This window comes from Callithrix jacchus, chromosome 7 (assembly GCF_049354715.1).
Source record: "Callithrix jacchus isolate 240 chromosome 7, calJac240_pri, whole genome shotgun sequence".
In the NCBI taxonomy this organism is placed as follows: Eukaryota; Metazoa; Chordata; class Mammalia; order Primates; family Cebidae; genus Callithrix; species Callithrix jacchus.
Window position 1 is genome coordinate 29,130,970 of NC_133508.1, and position 16,764 is coordinate 29,147,733.

Genomic DNA, 16,764 nt, shown 5'->3' on the forward strand with positions numbered 1-16,764 from the left:
GTCATAGAACCGGGATGGAACTCCATCTGGAGGAACCCCACTTTGCCTGTGTGCCCTCACTTCCCCAGCCCATCCTTGGGATTCTTCCCTCCTGACCAGGATGCAGGGGCTGTAATAGCAGGGTGCTGATCAGCAGCTGCTGCAATATCACTAAGCAGTAAGGGCTGGCCTTCAGCAATGTGAGCCGGGGTTCACAGACATACACGGGGCAGGAAAATGCGATTGCACGTAAATGTGTGCAATGTTGTTCCAGGAAAAACATGTGACTGTTTTGAAAGTCGTAAGGGATTTCCTAAATAACGATGGTGTATGGAAGCCAAGAGGTTTTTGCTCAAAGAAAGCCCAAGATCATAACTGAAAGTGCGTTATGAAGCAAAAAAAAAAAGGGTAAAAAACCAAGGGCAAAATTAATGTCTTGTTTGGTCCTGCTCCGATAACTCTGGGTGAAATGAAATTCATGTTCCTTTATTCTGAAGTATGATTACAAAGCAATGCGGTAAATGCTTCAACAAATATATCTGAATGAATGTATCTAAATAAATGCTGTGGACTTCAAGCCGGCCATGGTGAAAACGCTGATTATTATGACACATGTTTGCTTAAGCCTTTTTTGAGACTCTTCCCAATCCTTCTTCTCCTGTGCACTGCTCTTCTGAGATGCTTGAGGTTTCATACATGTTACTATTGTAAATATTGCCATTTCACATTGAAATTAGTTGTTTTCTGGGTTTGTGCCCCATCCAGTTTTGGTACAGAGTAAAAATGTATTATATTAAAAGCAACCTCAAAGTGTGTTGAGTGAGTGGCCTTCAGAGATAATTTATGACTCACAAGAAAACTCGCCTGATGTTTTAGGGCCATATTTTGTACACCCAAGTAGTGTCACCCAGTGATCACCACATTCACCAGCTCTGTTTTAAAATAATTTTTTGGTTTATTTTAAGAATCAAATACACCTTCTTGGTATAAAGATTTATAACCATTGAGACTATTCAAAAGGAATGTGCTCTTGGCTCTGAAGGCCATTCCAAAGGAGGAATTTCCAAAATATTTTGACTATGATTGCATCATTGTGTAGTGGTGCCCAGTGGAAAAATATTTTTTAAAGCAGTAGAACTGTGCTTTAAAAGTTACTCGTATTACGAGAGGCTGAGCGACCAATGCATGATTGTGACTTCCTTTGTTTTGGGAAAAGTTAGCAGTATAAACACTTCAGTTTGTCCAAGAACAATAATTTGTGTAAGGATTGTCATCCTCAATGCTACTGTAAATGTAGGCTGAGATGTAACGTGTTCTGTTTAACATAAATAGAGTCTATTTTTAGTAGGACATTGTCCTTGCTGCATCTTTGAATATGGATTTAGATTTTAGTGACTGTCTCTGAAACTGTCCTGGGAAGGTGTGATTTGCAGTCACATGTGTGTTCATATCTGTTTGTATGTATAAATGCATTTGTTTTAGGACGCTGCGAATCCTGAGCTAATCCAGAAGGTAGCCTGACCCTCTCTTTACTCCACATTGGATGAAAGACTGGGAAAAAAATTGAATCAGGTTTGGCCGGGCACGGTCGCTCATGCCTATAATCCCAGCACTTTGGGAGGCTAAGGCAGGCAGATCATCTAAGGTCAGAAGTTCAAGTTCAACCTGGCCAACATGGCAAAACCCCATCTCCACTAAAAATACAAAAACAATTAGCTGATTGTGGAGGCAGAGGCCTTTAGTCCCAGCTACTCTGAAGGCTGAGGCAGGAAAATCACTTGAACCTGGGAAGCATAGATTGCAGTAAGCCGAGATCATACCGCTGTACTCCAGCCTGGGCGACAAGAGTGAAACTCCATCTCAAAAAATAAAATAATAAAAATGTTAAAAAAGCAATTGAATCAGGTTTGACCTAGTGCTATCTGGGTGACAGTCCCAGGCATGGTGTTATGGAGACCAGTAGATGGAAATCAATCATTGGTGATTGGGACTGGTCTTTGGGACTAAGGAGGCTGCGTTGCAGCTGGAGGGTGGTTGGAGGATTCCCCTTTTAGGAAGGAGAAGCCCCCAGTTGTCTCGGGGTGGGAAGAGGCAGGGCTGCCACTGAGCTCTGGGACTGAGAGGCTCCAGCTGGATTCGGAGGTGGGAAAGACACGTGGAGCCTGGTGGAGATGAGACTGAGTTGGCGAAGCCAGGCGAAAGGTAACCAGGAACTAGGCAAAAGGCCCACCGCCAGCTTTCAGAGCTGGGACCCTCTAGAGGAACCCCTTTTAATAAGCATGGAAACGTTTCTTAGAGTTGTAATTGTGTCAACCCCATACTTTCAGTATGATTTTATTAAATAATTAGGCTGCTTCTCTCTGCACATTGGGGAAGTAAAGGCAGAGCTTGTCTGCACTTGGAGTGCCTTGCATGGGGATGGCAGAGCAGCATGAGGATGCCAGTGATGAGCCTGTTCAAGGGGATTTCCTTGCAGGGCTTTGCAGCACTGGCATTGGAGTCAGAGTGGCTGGAGGGACGAGCAACTACGGGGATGGGTGTGTGGCGCAGCCAGCGTCTCTCCAGAATTCTCCAGCATGTCCGTGAAGGAGAAGCAGGGAGAAGAGTCACTTTCTTGAGTTATGGAATTGATCCTCAAAGTCATGCTTATTTGGATAATTAAGAAAACGCAGGCTGGGTATAGTAGTTCAAAGCTGTAATTCCAGCACTTTGGGAGGCTGAGCCCGGAGGATTGCTTGAGTCCAGGAGTTTGAGATCAGCCTGGGCCATATGGCAAGACTCAGTTTTTACATAAAAATTTGTTTTTAAAATTAGCCAGGAATGGTGGCTCACATGTAGTCACAGCTACACATGAGGCTGAGGAAGGAGGATCGCTTGAACCCAGGAGTTCAAGGCTGCAGTGTAGTGGGCTGTGATTGTACCACTGCACTCCAGCCTGGGCAACAGAGCGAGACCCTGCCTTAAAAAAACAGAACAACTCCCCTCGCCATTCTGAAGCCACATGATCTTTTGGTAATTACAGGTGAGTGAGGTCTGGGGACTTACTTCTAATTGAGATAAGTGTAAAGCATTACTACGTCTATAAGATACCTTCTATTTTTTAAAAAGCAAACTTAAAAGTTGAAACAATTCCATATTTTACATGTTTTTAGGGTTCTTATTATGTATGTAGGTGAAATAGTCACAATTTAACCACAATGTTAGGTTTTCAGCAAGCGGTTTGATATTCTCTGCTATAATCCCCCTTGCTCCGACCTTGATATTCCTCCCTCCGCAACACCTAATTCATCAGTGAGTTAAAGATTTCTCAAATCCGCCAAGTATGGTGGCTTACACCTGTAATCCCAGCACTTCATAAGGCCAAGGTGAAAGGATTGCTTGAGACCAGGAGTTCGAGACCAAACCAGGCAACAGAGTGAGACCCCCATTTCTACAAAAAACACAAAAATTAGTCAGGAGTGATAATGCACGGCTATGGTTCCAGCTACTTGGGAAGCTGAGATAGAAGGATGACTTGAGCCCAGGAGGTCAGGGCTGTAGTGAGCTATGATTGCATCACTGCACTCCAGCCTGAGTGATATTGCAAGACCCTGACTCCAAAAATTAAATAAATAAAAATAAAAATAAACAATGCAAACACATTTTTAATTTACAAGACACTCTTTGAGAAATCTATGTTCTAAGAAGGGATTATGAAGCCGGAGCTGGAATCCTGCCTGGTTCCCGTCATCTGGCACGTTCATGAAGTGTTTGATGAAACACTTTGCTGAGCCTAAAGAGTCCTGCGGTGTGGGATGAGGTGGGTGGAGGGACTCATTAATGCTCATGTCCCATCCAGGGCTTTCTTACGCTCTTCTGTTCCAATTCCCAGGAACATCAACTCCATAAAAACATTCCTCTCCCTTGAGCTGCCCATTAACCTTCTGACTTGGCTAATGATTAATGTCATTAGCTTCGGAATGTGATGGCAACTCCCTGAGAGGGTATGGCGCCCACAGCGGAGTGGGTTGTAAGAACTGTGCAAACCAGGCGAGCTGTCCTCAGTCTGGGTGTGGAGATAATTTACCCCTCCAACAGTGACTTTTATTGCAGTCATAATTATGCATCTGTTCGGTTAGCACCTGCCCTACTAGTGGGGAGAGGGAACCCAAATAATAATGTCAAGTTTACTCCACCTAAACAAGGCAGACATCACCAACCATGTGATGGCTTTGTGTTTGGAAAGCGAAGGTCTCCTTGGGCAGGGGAGCAGCCCAACTACACACTCTCAGGAACTGTTCTGATTTCCTTAATCCTTGGCCTGGTTCTAGCAGGTTAAACTTTTATGAGACTGTCATTTCCATAGGTCAAAAATGACCAAATATCAGCAATTTTATAGTGTTCAACCCAATATCATTTGTTCTTGATTCGTGAACAGTGATAAAAAGACACAGGTAGAAAGTAACAAGCAAAGAGAATAACTCGTCATGTAAGAAAACGCTAATCAAATTAAGGGTAGTGTATTTTAAAAGTGAACCTGCCCTAGTGAAGACTACGGTTATTATACACTCTTGTATTAATATTATATGCATGCAGCTTTTGAAGTATTTCAGCTCCTTGGGTGAGACATTTAAGGTAATGAGTTCCTAAAGTTTCATGTCCCTGCAGTGTCTGAAGATCATTTTCATGGAATTTTCATTAAGTTCTACGGGATTAGAAGGCTGTATTTACAAAACTAGTGATTGTTGCCTTCGAGATCAGGCAGGACATTGCCAGTAATGAAGGCAGACTGCAGTCAGGAAGTCTCGTTTGAATTAATGGTAAGTGAACTTCAAGGCAGCAGAAGTCACTGCCTGTCCCAGATGTCTAATGAAGAGTAAGTGAAATGGGAAAGGAAGGAGAGCTAGAACTGCTTGCCTGCTGTATGACAGCTTTTGACATCCTCTTTCCTTTCATCCTCATTCAGCTCCATGGGGACAGGCACTATCGTCACCATTTCACAGATGCTCCGAGCAGTGTTAAATCAACTGTCAAAAGTCGGTATCACCAGACACTGGCAGAGTCAGCATTTACAGCCAGCTCAGCTGTATTCAAAGCCTCATCATTTGCTTACGTCTAGAAAGACTGCATGACTTGGTCCCAAAGGTGGTCCGTGTTTATGGCTTTGGGCCTGGCATCTTCAGAAGTGTCTTAGTTTGGTACTGTGCACATTGGTGCCATCCTACTTTGCAGGTCTCCTCAGCAGGCATTGAAGAAGGCACCCTCAAGTATAAAGCATTGGGATTTGGGGTCACATTAACATTTGCCTCCAGTTACTCCCAGCAGAGCTTGGAACACAGTAGTCAATAAGGCATTTATATATGTAATATAATTTTTTAAAGAGATAGGGTCTTGCTCTGTCACCGAGGTTGGAATGCAGTGGTACAATCATAGCTCACTACAGTACTGACCTCCAGGGCTCAGGTGATCCTCCTGCCTCAGCCTCCCAAGTAGCTGAGCCTGTAAATGCTAAAAATCAGCTGCAAATATGTTCAGCTAATTTTTCTGCTTTTTGTAGAGATGAGGTCTTGCTGTGTTGCTCAGGCTAGTCTTGAAATGAGTTCAACCAATTCTCCTACCTCAGCTTCCCCAAATGCTGGAATTACAGGTGTCAGCCCCCATACCCAGCCTTGCATATTGTTTTGGTGGCATCTCAGATGACCTTGTTAGCTGGCTTTTCTTGTCCGACATCCAGGATAAAAAGGATTTCCAAATCACTTTTGTTCAGGGTGAAATGGGGGTTTGGTCGAAACCTTAAGCCACTAAATTCTTTTCGTGTTGGGTGAGAGCTGTAGGTTGATGAGCCATTATATCAAATAACAATTATGCCTGGCACTTGAAAGGGCAGGGGTGGGGGAGAGGGAACAGTTTGGATCCTGGCTTGGACTGCTGGGCTAATTCTCAGAGTGCTTCTGTTTTAATCAGCTTCCATGGTGAGAGTCATGGAAAAATACCACTTTCACATGTACACACAAGTACTAAACTTAAGAGTAATGAGCACTAATGCAGTCATTTAATACATATTAATCTGTTTGCTTCCCCATTCTGCATCTGTCACTGCCTGTAAACCCCAGCAACCTGGAAGCTGCTCATTCTACTCTGTTGCTAGACAGGTGACATAGAGAAATACCAAAAAGAAAGCATGGAAGCCTCGCTTGTTTATGGACGGTGGGTGCGTGGATCTGTTACTGCTGACGTGATGTGTCTCGTCATTCTGCTTGAGTTTTGGTCAGCTGTGTGGACAGACTTTCCTAGGAAGGGAAAACAAGCAGATAAGGAAGCATTCGCTGTACATTTTTGGCCCTTTGCTGCCTGTATGGGTAGCTGTGACAGGCTGCAGGAGATTGGATTCAACTCAGCAACCAAGGACAAGGCTTGGCATAATGGAAGCTCAATACATATTTGAATGCTATGTATTTTCTTGGTTCCTATTCCTATATTATCCAGGGGAATATAAAGCACTTATGCCTTTTTTGGAAGAATATGGTGATAAATGAAAGAATTAGACATAAGGCATTCAGAAAGCAGGACATACAAGATGAAAGGCAAGTGAGTTGATGAGAATTGTGAACCATGGTAATGCTAAAGGCCCCAAAATAATATGTCTGGTTGGCTGCATTTCTGGGGGGGAAGCATGTTTCCTGGAGCTGAGCTGCAGAAGAGAATAAGGCCTGACACCCCGGCTGGGTGACATCAGGTTAGTCATTTAACGGCGCTATTTCTGTCTTCCTCTTTACAAGATGGCTAACAATCCCTACCTTAAAGGATTGTTGTAGGGATTAGGGATAAGGTTGGTAAGGGTGTGCACGACACCAGCTGCAGAGAAGGAGTCAATAAATGGTAGCTCTGGCCAGGTGCAGTGGCTCACACCTGTAATCCCTGCACTTTGGGAGGCAGAAGAGGGAGGATCATTTGAGGTCAGGAGTTCAAAACCAGCCTGGCCAACATGGTGAACCCTTGTCTCTCCTGCAAATACAAAAATTAGCTGGGCGTGGTGGCATGTGCCTGTAATTCCAGCTACTTCGGAGGCTGAGGCAGGAGAATCACTTGAATCCGGGAGATGGAGGTTGCAGTGAGTGAGATCCATCTCAAAAAAATAAAATAAAATAAAATAATAAATAAATGGTAGCTCTTATGGCCATAATTAGATGAGGAAGGACTAGAAATGGGTCTCCTTAGGGAGTGGTCAGAATTTCAGTAAGTGGTGAGAAAGAGTAAAGGTATCTTCCATGTTGGTGTGTCAGACGCTAGGTCATTCATTTTCACAGCTGTGTAGTTTTCCATTGTATGAATATCCTTCCATTTATTTATGTGTTCTCTGGAGGATGGATATTTGGTTGTTTGCATCTTCTGGCTATTAAGAACAACATGATGTACTGGTTTCTGAAAGCTACCGTAAAAAATGACTGCAAATAGGATGGACTGAAACAACAGAAGTGTATTCTTACACAGAGGCTAGTCTGAAGTCAAGGTTTCTGCAGGGGTATGCTCTCTCTGAAGGCTGCAGTGAAGAAGCGACTCCATATCCTTCTCTTAGCTTCTGATACTGCTGGCAATCTTTGGTGGTACTCAGCTCTAGACACAACTTCTTTTGTCTCTGCCTCCATCGTCATGGGGTGGGGGTTTTCCTACTTGTATTTGTATCTTTTCTCCTTTTCTTACAGGGACACCAGCCAGTTGGGATCAAGAGCCCACCCTATTAATTCCTCTTAACTGAAATAATTATATCTGCAGTGATCTGTATCCAAATAAAGCCACCTTCCAAGGCTCTGGTGAGGATATTAATTTGGAGGGGGGAACTTGAATCTGAGCAAGGTGCCTGTGAGCTGCCACCACCCCATGGGACTGCTCCGTGACACTGAGTAGAGGGTATGTGCATCTTTGTAGGATTTCAACCAATGACTCTTCCAGTAAATTGTGACAAATTATACTCCCACGAACAGTGTGTATGATGAGTTTCTGTTGCTCCATGGCTCAACTATTAATTGGTATTGTCAAATTTTTTTTTTTTTTAATTGCTAATCCGGTTTGTGTAAAGTGCCTCTACATGGCATAATTTGCATTTCCCTAATTACTACTCATTTGTTGTTTTCCTTTGTAAACTGTATATTTATATCTTTTACCTATTTGCTTGTTGACTTGTCTTTTCTTTTTCTTTTTTTAGCTTTTTGGAGAAATTCTTTATCAGTTCCAAAGCTGCAAATGTTATCTTCCAGTGTGTGGTTTATTTTTTCACTCTCTTTATGGGGCCTTTTTGATAAAAAGAAGTCCTTAATGTACTGAAACTTATCAGTACTTACATTTAAAGCTGGAAAACTTGTGTGTGTTAAGAAATTCACCCCTGTTTTGAAGCCATAAAGATCTTTCTCCCTAATTTCTTCTAAATAACTTTGAAGTTTTGTCTTTCCCATTTAGTCACCAGGCAGTGATTTTTTTTTTTCGTGATGTGAAGTTGGGTCCGATTTTCTCTTTGCCCCATAGGGATAACAAACTCTCCCAGCTTCGTCTGTTCTTCTCACCACCCGCATCTGCACTGTCACCCATTGTTTTAACAAATATCCATTTGCACACCTCTGTGGGCTCTGGAGTCATGTGTCCTCTGGTTGGTTGTTTCAGTTGTCTTCAGATTTTTGCAATTATGAATGACGATGTGACCCACAAGTCTATGTGTCCATATTTGGCCCATCTGTGTTTGCTGTTGACTTCCTGCAAAGTAATTTCTGGATGCAATTTTGCCATATCAAAGAATGCACACATTTTGTTTTTGCTATTTTCCCTCCATGTCTGTACATCTTCCTCACCCTGCTGCCCTTCATGTGAAAGTTCTTGCCTTACCCAGGCCCTGACTCCTCACACCAGGCCGGCCTTCCCCCTGCACACACAGCCCCTCACCTCTTGCTGACCCTGACAGCCCATTCTGGGCCACCATGGTGCCTCACAGCCCCTCCCCCACCCCATGTACCCTGTTCTGTACCACTTATGGCCTGAACACAAAATTGTTCAGAAAGAGAAATAAAAAGGAGAAAAATAGGAAGAGCATAAGCATGTTTTAAAGGCTTTTAAAAATTATGCATTGAGATATCACTCTCACGAAGGCATCAGCAATGCACACTTTCACCCCGTGTGCATGACAGGGCACAATGATCTGCAGGAGGCTCCCCGAAGGCCAAGGGTCCATATAGTTCACCGTTGTGTCTTTAGCACAGTCCCTGGCACGTAGTAGATGCACAATAAAGATTTGTTGAATGAATGCCTATGCTTTTAATGTTTAATCAGCTACTTTTTAATCATTAAGAAAAATCCACTTGGCAGGGTGCGGTGGCTCATGTCTGAAATCCCAGCACTTTGGGAGGCTGAGGAGGGTGTATCACCTGAGGTCAGGAGTTTGAGACCAGCCTGATCAACATGAAGAAACCCTGTTTCTACTAAAAATACAAAATTAGCCGGGTGTGGTGGTGCATGCCTGTAATCCCAGCTACTCGGGAGGCTAAAGTAGGAGAATTGCTTGAATCCAGGAGGCGGAGATTGTGGTGAGCTGAGATTGAGCCATTGCACTCCAGCCTGGGCAACAAAAGTGAAACTCCATCTCAAAAAAAAAAAAATCCACTTTGTCCATGTCTAATGGTGCCATGTCAGGTCCAGGTGCCATTCCATTGTGGGGTAGAGCAGAGCCCAGCATCTGTGTAGTCTTGAGGCACTTCTTCTACCTCTTTTCAGTAGTGCCGCTACTGTCCAGCACACAGATCCGTGGATTGCCTTAAAGCACAGTTCATCAAAAGCCACCATCCTGGACTTCCCAACACACATCTAGATAATCATAAGATATAGAGAGCAGAAATGAGCTCAAAGACATCACTTATTAAAGCTGAGACATAACATAAGAAGACATAAACCCATTAAATTATCTGCTTGAATAGTAAAATACGTGCTACAGGAAGCTAGCAGGGATTTTGTGAGCTGCAATGTTTTTAGGAGGAATAAAAAAGGTTTTGTTTTTAAAGAACCGTTCGTTTCTGACAACAGAAATAATTTTTTTCCAACATGACCAAAGAGTGCCAAGCAACTCACCAGCAAAGTCATCTTTTCTCCACCTTCAAGTGAACAGAGTGATAAGAAAATCATTTTTCACTAGTAGAAAAGTTATATTGTGATTTCTAAGAATCCTCGGGCAGTCATTGCTTTGAAGGCTTGTACGTTACTCATCAAAGACTCAGCTTTTTCTCGATAGTTGTCATGAGGAGGATTATTATCCATTCCTAAAGTATAAAAGTTAGTGAGATAATACTTGGCATCAAGACGATCTCTAAGCTTCTCAAAATGTCTTTAAAACAGATGATTAACTCTCTTCACACTACCTATGGATGGAGTTGACTTTACTGAAAGTTTGGAAGGGAAGGGAGAGGAGGGAATAGCAGGCAGGGTGGTTTTCAAATGCTCTTAGAGGCCCTTTGACCCTCTCTCCCCACCCCGTGTCCTCCCTAGACTGCCTGTCTGCTGGGTGCACCCTTCCCTGCTTCCATGGCTGCCTCTCACCTTCCTTCCTGGATTGTGGGGAAGCTCACATTCTTCTCCTTCTGTGATGCTGAGCAATTCCGTTGTCTTCTACTAAAATTCTCAGGTTTGAGTCAGAGTCCAGGTAGGAAATAGAAACCACACTGGTGATTTTCACACACGGAATTTAATACACAGAATTGCTAACTAGAATTAGGTTGCTGACCAGTTAACTGAAATGGCAGAATGCATATTAAGGTATCCCAGAGGTTGCAATTGTAGAGGGCAGCAACCACCCCAAGGGCTGAAGGAACTAGGGGAAGAGTTTGGAGCTATGAAAACCTAAATGCTTGAGGGTGGGCCCCGTGAAGATGGGATTCTCACCCAGGATAAAAGTGCACTTCTTAGTCAGAGCTGGTGTCTCTGAGCTTGGAGAAGACATCTGAGGGTCTGGGACCCAGAATTCCACAGAGGGAAGGTTATCTACCTGGTGCTGGTGTGTGTAAGGCTGAGGTGTGTTGAAAGTGTCGGTGCAAGTGCTAGAGAAGCAGGCAGCTGGATTCTGTGGCTGAGTTGGAAAGGAACTGCCTCTGCTGCGGTGGAGTGGCATTGCTACCATGTTCCTCAAAACAGTAGGAAACAGACAAGAAGAAATACGTTCCCTTCTCCTCTTCCAGCCCTGCAGTCTCCCTCTTGAGTCCCTTCTTGGTGAAGCCCAACAGAGCAGGTGGCTATACAGAGTGTGGTTTGCAGGTCTGATCTCAGCATCACTAAGCAGAATACAGAAGGAAGACATGGAGCTGAGAGACAGCAGCTTCATAACTGGTGCACACACCCAAAGCCGCTAGTGTGTTTAGCAAAATCAAAGAACTTCCAATTGAACAGGGTCACTCTTTCATTCCAGTGGCCTTTCTCTGTCATGGAAACCTGGCTGGCACATGACTGGAGGGACTAGCAGATGGGAAAAGGGAGGAGAAATCAGACATTTGAGATATGTCTCCTTTGCCTGTCAGTGCCAGATCCTTAGGTCAGAGCACTCACTTCTAAGTGCTATTGGCATCTTCCTGGGACCTTAGGAAAAAATTTGCCACAGCGGTTTCCAACCTGGCTGGGAAGCACCTGAGGCTCAGCTCCTGCACCATCCACTTGGAACTGGATTGGGTGTCCTTGTCCCTGACTCTTCTATGATTTCCTCTCTGCATCCAGCTCTATTTAGATGGCTTGCGCTCTGCAAACCTTCCCTCTCTATAAGGGCATTACTCTGCTAGACCCCCTCCATTCACCCTGCATAGCAGTCACAGCCAAGGCTCAGGCCCATGTCCATCTGATTTCAGGCCTCTGGACAGAACCTCTGCCTCTCAGGACAAGGGGAAGTGACACTTTTTAAATGTCAAATCTTGTCTCCTTCCCAATAATTTTAAATATGATTTCCATATAATAAGGCTTTGTGAGATTCAGGAGGTTAAGTAGCTTGCCCCAAATCATAGAGCCGCTAAGTGGTAGAGCCTGGCTTTCAATATTTGATGGTTTGGTTCTGTCTCCCACCTCCAAGATGACAATTACGTGAAAAATAGGCGACAGTTTCTCCTTTCCTCCAATCTGTCTGTCCACCATGAATGAAATTAGTAAAGGATAATCCAGGAGTGATGGCTTAAGCTTGTAATTTCAGCACTTTGGGAGGCCAAGGCAGGAGGATCACTTGAAGCCAGGACTTTGAGACCAGCCTGGGCAACATAGAAATACAAAAATGAAAAAGGGGAAGAAAAATAAATTAGTAAAGGATATTAGCATTCCTTCCTGCTGGTTGAATTCAGCCTCAGAAGCTTTCTTAGCACAGTGCTCTGGAACACCATTACCAATTAAATGGAGCTGGCACACGAGAGGCAATTTATTTAATATGTTTGCCATGAGTCAGTCTCTTTTTTATTTGTGGGGGGGGGGGTGCGGCGGCTGTGACCTCAGCTTATTGCAACCTCTGCCTTCCAGGTTCAAGCAATTCTTGTCTTTCAGCTTCTAGAGTAGCTGGGATTACAGGCACACGTCATCCTACCCAGCTAATTTTTGTATTTTTAGTAGAGACGGGGTTTCACCATGTTGGCCAGGCTGGTCTCGAACTCCTGACCTCAAGTGATCCACTCACCTCGGCCCCCCAAAGCCTGGGATTTTTGGCCTAAGCCAACACACCTGGCCCTATTTTTCATGTAACAGAAAGGCTCTGTAGAATTTGATGAATCAGGAAGCAGAAGCAACTGTGGCTCCTCAACCTTTTTCTTCTCTGCTTTTAAGACACGTGTTCTTTTGGGTGGATCTGATTTTGTTCTGGTTTTCTGGATCAAAGCAGAAGTGCCTGCAGGGGAGGTGGAAAGGGTGGCAGGGTAACTGCAAAGGGGAACACTCCCGGGCTCCAGCTCTCAGGATGCTCCCGAGGGCTCTCAAAGAAAGCTGTGCTACCTTCTGGCTTCCAGGCAGCACAGATTCCCTTCAGTTGAACCTGATGCAGTTCCAGCCCGCCAAGCCTTTCCCTTGGCCACCCAGAACTGCACCGGAAAGAGGTAAGGGAGATTTTGGCAGGAACAGACGAGTGGCCCCTGCTGCTAAGACAGGCCTGCACATGGTGGATTCAGAGAAAGGTATTACTGAGGTTGCGGGGGACGCCCTGATTGTCTCTGGAATTGGGATTGTTTAGGGCACGGGTCTGCGCGCAGCACAGGGGTGCCACTGGAGTGTCACGTGCACTCACCTCCTCCTGGCTCCCCATATCCTCTCCACACGTGGAAGCACCCCTCTCCACCACGGGAACTTGTAGAGCAAAACTAACATACAGTCGTGTCGGCTCAGCCAAGAGAAATAAGGCGGAGGGGCTGGCTGCTAACCAGGGGAGGCGGCGGCCCCTCACCGAAGGTTTCTGCACGGAGGATCACGCCGCAGAAGCAGCAACAGACCGGCGTATTCATGAGCTCGTGTCACCGGGAGGTTGCTGCCAGGCCTTAGCCCAACCACCGTTTCGTTTCAGGAAATGCTGCCAGACTCCAAAATCAGCAAAGCAAGGCTGTCCCTGATAGCTAGATGCCTAAATCAGGGCCTCCGAGGGGGTCGGCCTGCGGCCACTGGGCTGGAGCAAGGCAGATGCCCAGCCGGAGCGCAGGCTTCAGATCTGACTGGCTTAATGTAGTCTAGGACAGACCATCCTGAGCTTCTGAGGCTCACTCGGATCAATACTAAAATCAATAACCAAATATTGAGGGCTGGCCTCGTGCCAAACACGGTCAGACTGTTTACACATATTATTCTATTTAATCCTCATGAGAAACTCATGACACAGGCACTCATATTATCTTCATTTTCTGACGAGGAAACCTAGATTTCCAAGACTTCATATCACACTGTTCCTAAGAGTAGATCCTGGATTCAGGGTCTTACTGCTCCTGAAGCCCATTTATTAACCCACAGGATACTCTCCTGATACGCCATGATATGGAATGCCAAGTCAGAAAAGAAGCTGTTGCCTTTGGTAATTAAGTTATTGGTGAAAAAAGTTTCAGGTAAATGAAGTGCTGGAGTATAGAAGCAGGAGAGAGAGGAGGTGGCTAGGGGAGTAGCCTTTGAAGAACCCTAGAACATGAAGGTACAGTGTTTCAGCCTAGAGGTAGACAAGGTAATAAAAGATATGTTTTTCCATTGGGTATCATGAGAATTACTATTATATTTATTAGTCATAATTACAGTGTTTTGAGGATTACAGGTAGACAAGTTTACCCGGGTGACACTTAGAAATCAAAACCTTTTCCATCCTCAAAACAAATTTTTCTCTTACAAGGGGGCTAAAAAGTTCATGGAAAATAGAATGAAAAAATAAATGCCAAAAATGTAAAATCTGTTTGTCTACATCAGTGCCTCAAGTTTCAGATACTTGTGTAAGTGATGATATTAGCCATTTAGTCCATCCCTAAAGAACTGAGGATCTTGGGAATTTAACCATGTCAACACAGTCATTTTTACATTATGAACTAAAGAAAAATGAGTGCTCTTCAAGGTTTTTTAAGATTGGAAAACAAAAATAAATCAGAAGGACTGAAATTAGCACTGCAAAGTGGATGTCTAGTGATTTCCCATAAAAACCTTCATGGAATTCCCCTTGTTTGATGAGAAGAATGAGCAGGAGCATTGTCATGGTGGAGCCTTCCTGGGTATTTTTCTGCTAATGCTTTGATTAACTTTCTCAAAACATTCTCATAATGAGCAGATGTTATTGTTCTTTGGCCCTCCAGAAAGTCAATAAACAAAATGCCTTGAGCATCCCCAAGACGTTGCCAGGGCTTTGCTTCCGAATGGTCCATGTTTGCTTTGACTGGACCACTTCCTACCTCTTGGTAACCATTGCTTCGATTGTGCTTTGTCTTCAGGATTATACAAGTAAAGCCATATTTCACCTCTTGTTACATGTTCCTTCTCCCAGAGAAATGCTTCCGAATCTTGAGGCCACTTGTTTAAAATTCCCAAAGCTCAACTGCTTTCTGTTTCCTCTGCTCTTGATCTGGGCACAGTGGTTTTGGCACCCATCAAACAGAAAGTTTGCTCCACTAATTTTTCTGTCAGAATTGTGTGAGTGGAACCAACTGAGATGACTAGAATGTTAGTTACTGTTTCTGCTCTTAATTGCTGGTTCTTTTCAATTAGGGTATGAATAAAATTAATTTTGCCCTTGAAAATTGATATAGACGGTCTGCCACTATAGGTTTCATCTTCTGTATCATCTCATCCCTTTTTAAAATGAATTAGCCACTTGTAGACTGCTGCTTTCTGTGGGGCGTTGTCCCCATTAATTCCTTGTAAAGCATTAATGATTTCACCATTCTTTCACCCAAACATCACCATAAATTCCATGTTTGTTCTTGTTTTACTTTAGCAGAATTCATGTTGCCGTGACAGGGGTTCTTTTCCAACTGATATCTTATCCTTCAGAATACCTCAAACTAGATCCTGCTCAGCCATACTGGCACAAGTTAGTACAAATTTACGTTGGTGCAAAAACATTTGAAATCCATGAAATTTTTTGATAATATGCATTTTCCATAAATGTTTTGAAGACCTCCAGTATTTCATATCAAATTCTAAGCATTTAGCAATTCTAAGTCTGGTTAGACTGGGAAGTCATGTCAGTTGCTGGTCACAGTAGAACTTGGAATGACAGCATCTCTTCCACCCCTCCATTAGTTTTTGGATGACCATCCTAATTAAATGGACAATATCTAATCAAAATTGAGAGTCTGTCACAAACTTGCCCAATGATCATTTACATATGTGAGATTGCTGTTGGTGCAGTGAACTTTTTCTGGGGAATATTTTCAAGTTGAACCAGACTCAATGTTTATTAGAAAAGCATTCTGGCTGGGTTGCTGGCTCTGTGAGCCAATTGCAAATGCCAAAATTGCTGGCTAATTGCTTCAGTGTAAATGCCAGCTCTCCTCTGGGGCTTCTGAAAGGTTAACATTCTCTTGATACTCCCAACTCTGCTCTTGAGCCCTGGGAGGCTGCCCATTTGGTAATGGGAAAAGGGTAGCAATCGCCACTTTCCCTCTTCCTTAGGATGGGATTAACGAGAGAGACTGGAGACCGAGCTATTACACATACTTATTTGCAGAGGGTTGATGGAATCTGAGGGTCTGATTTTCATGACTTTTTGGATTGTATGCTCCTAGGGGATAGAAACATCTACATTTCTTCTTACCTCTCCTTCTCCTTAATCTGGAGACACTCCACAGAAAAGTGGAGGGCAAGTAGAGGGCATGCTTTCCAATTAAACAGGAGGCTTCAATATGATGATGTAAATAATGAAATAATTGTACTTCCCTGAGGCATTGTTCAACTTATCTTTTAAGGACTTTAAGTTTCTTTCTTGATGAAACAAATTTTGCTAGCAGGCAAGCTTTTGGAGGCCAGAGACCAGTTCTTTTGGTTCTTTTATATCTATCATAATTGTGATTGCTGTTCATAAAATATTTTCAGTTCTTTCCTTTTCTGGGCACATGGTAGGATCCCACTCTCTGGGTAGGTGGGTTCTTGAGGTTAGTCCGGCCCACCTACCACCTACCATGTTATGATACAAAACATGTCTCATGTCTGTGCTAGAAGATTGAGTTTCTTACTTGAGATCCTTCAGAGCTTTCTTTTCTTTGGCATGGCAACCAGTAATGTGCACAGTGGTGGCTGCTTTAGCAACCTAAATACCTAAATACTTAGGAATAATAGACTCCCCTCCTACCCCCAACTCCTTTG